Raw genomic sequence first — 6,000 nt, forward strand, 5'->3', positions numbered from 1 at the left:
AAAGCCACAGAAGTGCACATCACAGAGCTTTTCATGTTGTCAGATGGGTTGGAAAGCACATTCTCAATGCTGGCGAAACCACCAGCACTGTCCAGTGGATGTTCATTTAAGACTCTACCTCTTATAGCGAAGACTGCGGCAACCTGAAAGCTGAACGTGTACAAGGGGCACTTAGGAACAGAATTCCAGACTGTTTTTGGGAGGGGTAAGTGGGTGGATGGAGGGCTCTGTCAGCAGGCCCCAGTCAGAGCATTTCTGTCCCAGTGTGAAACGGTACATTTCCAGAATGCAGGGCATGTACAGACAGAATCGCTGCAGAAAGACATCGACTATGAGAAAACCCATCCCTGACCTTATCCGTCACTCTCTGCTATAGACACAAATGGGATGTTACTCATAAAAGGAAAAAAAAAACCTATTTGTTATCCATCTCTTCAGCAACACGAAGAAATGCAACCTGTAATTTGTACTCTGATGCTCCCTTCGCCAGCGCTTGAGGCGTGAATGCGTGTGGCTTTTTTCCCGAAGCGTGCGATCACATAATTTGTAACGTAATTAACTTTGAGTGCACTGGCATTTTTCTGACACCTGTACTTACAGGTCACTCCCCATCCACAGACTGTATGATCTTTTCAAAAATCACAGGATTCATTTTCAAAAGAAGTGCAGGCAAATATTCACATGCATTTACGAATTCACAGCCAGCAGGCCAAACCTGCCAGAGAAAAACATGCCATATGTAAATGAGCCTGAGCAGAGCTCTGGAATGCCCTCTGGGAATCTCAGCTGGCCTCTTTCCTATGGAAGCCCATTTTAACCTAAGAGTGAAAAATGTAACGTGTATATATAAGTTTGAGAAAAAATAAGAGAAAGTTCAAAATAAGAAAGTCAAACTGTGATCTAATCGCTAAGTCAAAGAAGAAATAAAGTCGCAATCAAAAGAAATGTCAGAATAATGACAGTTGGGATTACAAAAGGAATTCATTTAGAGAAATAAATAGTTGCAATTACAACAAAGCAACAATTTGCGAGAAATAAATGTTTTGAGGTGGTTGCAATTTTGAGAAGTCAGAATTAAAAATAAGCAATCGGAATTACGGGTGGAAATGTCATGTGCAAGACATAAAATTATATTGTGAGATTTGCAACTACAAAAAAAAAAAAAAAAAAACTAATTTCTGAAGTCGCAATTAAGAGATTAAATAAAGATTCGCCTTTTAGTTAACAGGCTTTCATACTGGTCCTGGAACAGGCACAAAATAAAATAGAGACTGGACTCTTATTTCTTCCTTTTGTATCATAAAACATCTGTCAATCAACTAAAAACAACATTTTGGTAAAAATTAATTAAAAGAGGAGAAAACCAAATGCAATTTCCCTACCCTTGATCTACATCTAATTTCTTCACTGCCACATCGATCACACCATGGCAACCAAACAGGAAAACCACAGAACCACTTCATTTGGATGGTACGACTCTCCAGTGGCTTGCATGTTGGGCTCTGGCGAGACAAACCCAAAGCAATGAAAGGTTTATAGGCATTCCACTCAAGAGCAAGCCACAGCAGAGGTCAGACTCATATCCCCACGGTAAAGACGAGAAAGAGACATGAAAGCAAATCAAAGTTGTTCAGCAACAGAATATGCTTGAGTTTGGATACGTTGCATGCTTAGAGTTGTCATGTCCGAAAGAGGCCGTTAGGGACCCACTCAATTCGTTCCTGCAGCAGTTGAAGAAAAAAAAAAATGAAAGGGAAGGGTGGGAGGTTACGTTTTTGAAAGCGCTGCATGCTGTCTTTTATTAGGTGAGCTGTCGGCAGAGCTGCATTTATTTAATCTCTTAATTTCTGAAGTCGCAATTAAGAGATTAAATAAAGATTCGCCTTTTAGTTAACAGGCTTTCATACTGGTCCTGGAACAGGCACAAAATAAAATAGAGACTGGACTCTTATTTCTTCCTTTTGTATCATAAAACATCTGTCAATCAACTAAAAACAACATTTTGGTAAAAATTAATTAAAAGAGGAGAAAACCAAATGCAATTTCCCTACCCTTGATCTACATCTAATTTCTTCACTGCCACATCGATCACACCATGGCAACCAAACAGGAAAACCACAGAACCACTTCATTTGGATGGTACGACTCTCCAGTGGCTTGCATGTTGGGCTCTGGCGAGACAAACCCAAAGCAATGAAAGGTTTATAGGCATTCCACTCAAGAGCAAGCCACAGCAGAGGTCAGACTCATATCCCCACGGTAAAGACGAGAAAGAGACATGAAAGCAAATCAAAGTTGTTCAGCAACAGAATATGCTTGAGTTTGGATACGTTGCATGCTTAGAGTTGTCATGTCCGAAAGAGGCCGTTAGGGACCCACTCAATTCGTTCCTGCAGCAGTTGAAGAAAAAAAAAAATGAAAGGGAAGGGTGGGAGGTTACGTTTTTGAAAGCGCTGCATGCTGTCTTTTATTAGGTGAGCTGTCGGCAGAGCTGCATGCCTATTCTTCCCCCCCAGTTGGTTCTCTATTTCTATTCTGAATTAGTGGAGGATAAAGGCATCACCCCCTGGCCACACCACCCTTTTGAGCCTCATTCACTCCAATGCATCTTGACGGCTGCTTAATTGCATGTGATATAGGCAGGCCCTTATTCTTTCAACCTTAAATAGGATTGCCTGTTCTCTACAATATTGTACAGCAGAATTGGCATGGCATGGAGAATGCCATCCATAGGCAGGTAAGAACAGGCTAGTTTGTGTGAGATTGCATGTGGTAGCAAAATGCAACTTGAAAATGTGCAAGAATACAATGTGCAATGGAAGGCTTGGGGCGGCACAATGGTGGTTGGACCCTTTGACCACCTCCTAGGCAAAAGCTTCTGAGCTCTTTCAACTTCCACTTACAAAACTGAAAGACCCTAACTTTCCTTCAGACCTGGCTAGTCCATCCCAATCCTCCACAATGACTCTTCCAGAGTCACCCAGTCCTGAGTGTTCAGAAGATCCCCCAACACTGTCCATTCTTTGGACAAGCCAAAAATAACTAAACATCCGTGCCTCTACTCCTGTTAACCTGCTACAATGTGAACGAAGATGATCAATAATGACTGGCTCCATTACCTTACCAATTGTAATTACCCCAAAGGGTTCAAGTAGGTGCCCAATTAGCACCTAAGTCTAGAACTTATTAGCAGAAGGCGTCTTTAAAAAAAGTGAAATATATGGAGACACCATTTGGAGTTCCTCAGATTGACCCATTGCCAGAATCTTTGAGGACCCCTAGATACCTTATGAAGTTGCCTCAAAATACAAATGTCAAGTGCCATAAACCTTTCGTTTTCGATGGAATTACTGGAGGAGGAACCTTTATCATCTTCAAGTTCTGACTAGAGGAACCATTGGTAGCTTCAAGTTCTTGAAAGGCCCTTACAGAACTGTCCAAATCTCGGCAATCTAGGCAACCCAAAATGAATTTGCCTACCATGACCCTGATGCAATAGTGTGATGCTCAAACACTTGGGGCCACTATTGAGAGCTCATTCAGTTTGTTTTTCTCTCAAGTTCCTAAAGCAGGAAGAATCATCCAAACATCATGACTGCACTCATAAACTATAGAACATAAAATAGTGCTATGAGCTACAGATAAGCAAGACAACACCTTGCACTGTCAACTCAATTACAGCTATGATGTCACTATTCACAGTCTTCAGCGGGCGTGCCCAGGATGGCCACCAGATGACACTGTGTTCTGTGAGCACATGGCTTGTGTTGTGTTTGTTTGTTGCCATGTGCTCTCTCCTGTCTATTGTCTTGCCCCGCCCATCTTGTTACCTCATTATTGTTTAAGTTGCTCCACCTGTGTCTCCCTCGCTAGCCTCCTCATTTGGTTTCCTATTTATTCTCCTGGTGCCTGTAATCCTGGGCTGATCCGTTCTGTCACGGTGCGTGTGGAGAGATGAAGCGAGGACTCAAGTGCAGGATGAATGGTTCTTTCGTTTAATAATAAAATGAAACAAAAACAAACTAAAACAACCCCGAGGGGGAAAACAGACAGGCAGGCTAGGAACTGCACTACATGCAGACATAACACACACACAATGAAAAACGACGGATCAGCCCAGGATTACAGACACCAGGGGCCAGTTGCACCAGCTAGACGTAAAAACGCTGGGTGTAAGCCCTACGCTGGGCTTTGCAACATCCTGCTTTACAATAAATATTTACACCTGTTGCACCAACTGAAACTACGATCAGGCGCAATTACGCCCGGCGTAGATAACGCGCGTCCACGCCGACACATTCTCCCTCAGTTATAGATAGAGCTGAGAAGACATTCAAGCCGCAATGGCTACAACTACTATTATAGAACTGAGTTGCTCAAGACATAATATAAGTGAAATCACTGTGCTATGATTTAATTGAGTAAACATTTCCTAACAAGTCCGCGTTTTTATATCTGAAGTCTCCCTGCACACTCCCATGACAGATTTCATCAAGGTTAAGTAAAATATAATAAATGTAATACAATGCTTCTCTCTAGAGTTATTTTTTTATAGCTGACTATCAAGTTTATGTACAATGAATGTCTTTCCTGAGGTAATTGTGACTTTACGTGACATTTTATGTTTTGCTGTCTTTCTGTGGCTGAAAAAGCACATTTATGGTTTGTATTTTGTGATAAAATTCACAGAATTTGAAAGCTGATAAATTTATTTCTGATTAAAAGTAACAACGCACAAAACTTATTGCGATTATTGGATGGTAGGCACCCTACAAATAATGAATTGAATTAAAGACGTGAAATATTTTCAAGCACACTGTCCTTCCAAGCAAGATGTCAAATGGTTCAGTTTCTTTTAATAATCCCAGTTCATATGTAATATTTTACTGCATAATTATTACATGCTTGACAGAAATATATTTTGTATTCAATGTCGACAGTGTGGTAGGATAGCACAGAGCTTCGCGATTGATATCGCTTATCCTGCCCGAAAAGACCATAAACATTACAGGTCACGTCTGCAGTAATAATTAACTAACATACATGAATCCTAAAAACGAATAATGTCAGAGCAAATCATGAATTTTCACTTTACACCTACCTCTGACTAGGCGTAAGATTTAGTGTCAGACGTAGCACTATGCCGAGATGGTTCAACGGGTATAAATTCTACACACGACTTAAAGCACATTTTACGTCCAGCCTAGTCTTACAACCGGGTGTACGTCCAGCTGGTACAACCGGCCCCAGGAGAATAAATAGGAAACCAAATGAGGAGGCTAGCGAGGGAGACACAGGTGGAGCAACTTAAACAATAATGAGGTAACAAGGTCATCTGGTGGCCATCCTGGGCACGCCCGCTGAAGACTGTGACAGTCACCCACCCTTCCCTTTTAAATTACAACCTCACTTCCTGCAGGAACACTATTATTAAGCTGAGATAAACAGCTACTACACAGTGTGGCTCAATTTCCTCTCTCACTGCCTATCTAAACAAGACTTTTAATGTCCATGTGGTGGGAATGGCTGTGCAACTAACACGATGCTCCTCAGAGGATCCTGGGAACAGCTGGCACCGTTGGCCACCTCCACATGCTGCCATTTTTCCAGCACTTGACAGAAAGGACCGTACATACAAAGCTGTTAAATGTCCAGCATGCTGGCAACTGTGATTTGTTTAACATAACAGCAGTGAATATATGCAACTAGTTAAAAGCAAAGAGCCATTTTATAAACAGCACAAGAGCCATGCAGCACAGTGGCACAAGGGTTCCCGCTGCTTTTGATTTGAGTTTGTAAGTGAACACGAGGGGGGTTAAATACTTAACACATGTCCAAAGCCTTAGGAAAACTGAGAAGCCATACAGGATATTAAATCACAGAGTATGAAATTGTCATTGACAATAAGACTGAAATCTAAATTCAAAATCACAAAAATTATTCCCAAAGTTGTTCATCAATACGAATCCTCTCTCTCTCTCTCTCTCTCTCTCTCTCTCT

The 6,000-nt window shown here is 41.5% G+C and overlaps 1 protein-coding gene across 6 annotated transcripts in view; it reads right to left on the minus strand.

Annotated features, from left to right (window-relative positions):
• Positions 1-6,000, minus strand: part of sulf1 (sulfatase 1) — a 106,806-nt gene that overhangs the window by 37,929 nt on the left and 62,877 nt on the right. Inside the window, exon 1 of one of the 6 annotated variants that reach the window (XM_016483772.1) lies at positions 5,102-5,225. The exons of the other annotated variants lie outside the window; for them this stretch is intronic. The gene's annotated coding sequence lies outside the window, so the exon portion shown is untranslated. Of the gene's footprint in view, positions 1-5,101; positions 5,226-6,000 lie in introns of those variants that run through there. 6 annotated transcript variants of the gene reach the window in all.

This window comes from Sinocyclocheilus anshuiensis, unplaced genomic scaffold (assembly GCF_001515605.1).
Source record: "Sinocyclocheilus anshuiensis isolate Anshui unplaced genomic scaffold, SAMN03320099.WGS_v1.1 scaffold990, whole genome shotgun sequence".
NCBI lineage: Eukaryota > Metazoa > Chordata > Actinopteri > Cypriniformes > Cyprinidae > Sinocyclocheilus > Sinocyclocheilus anshuiensis.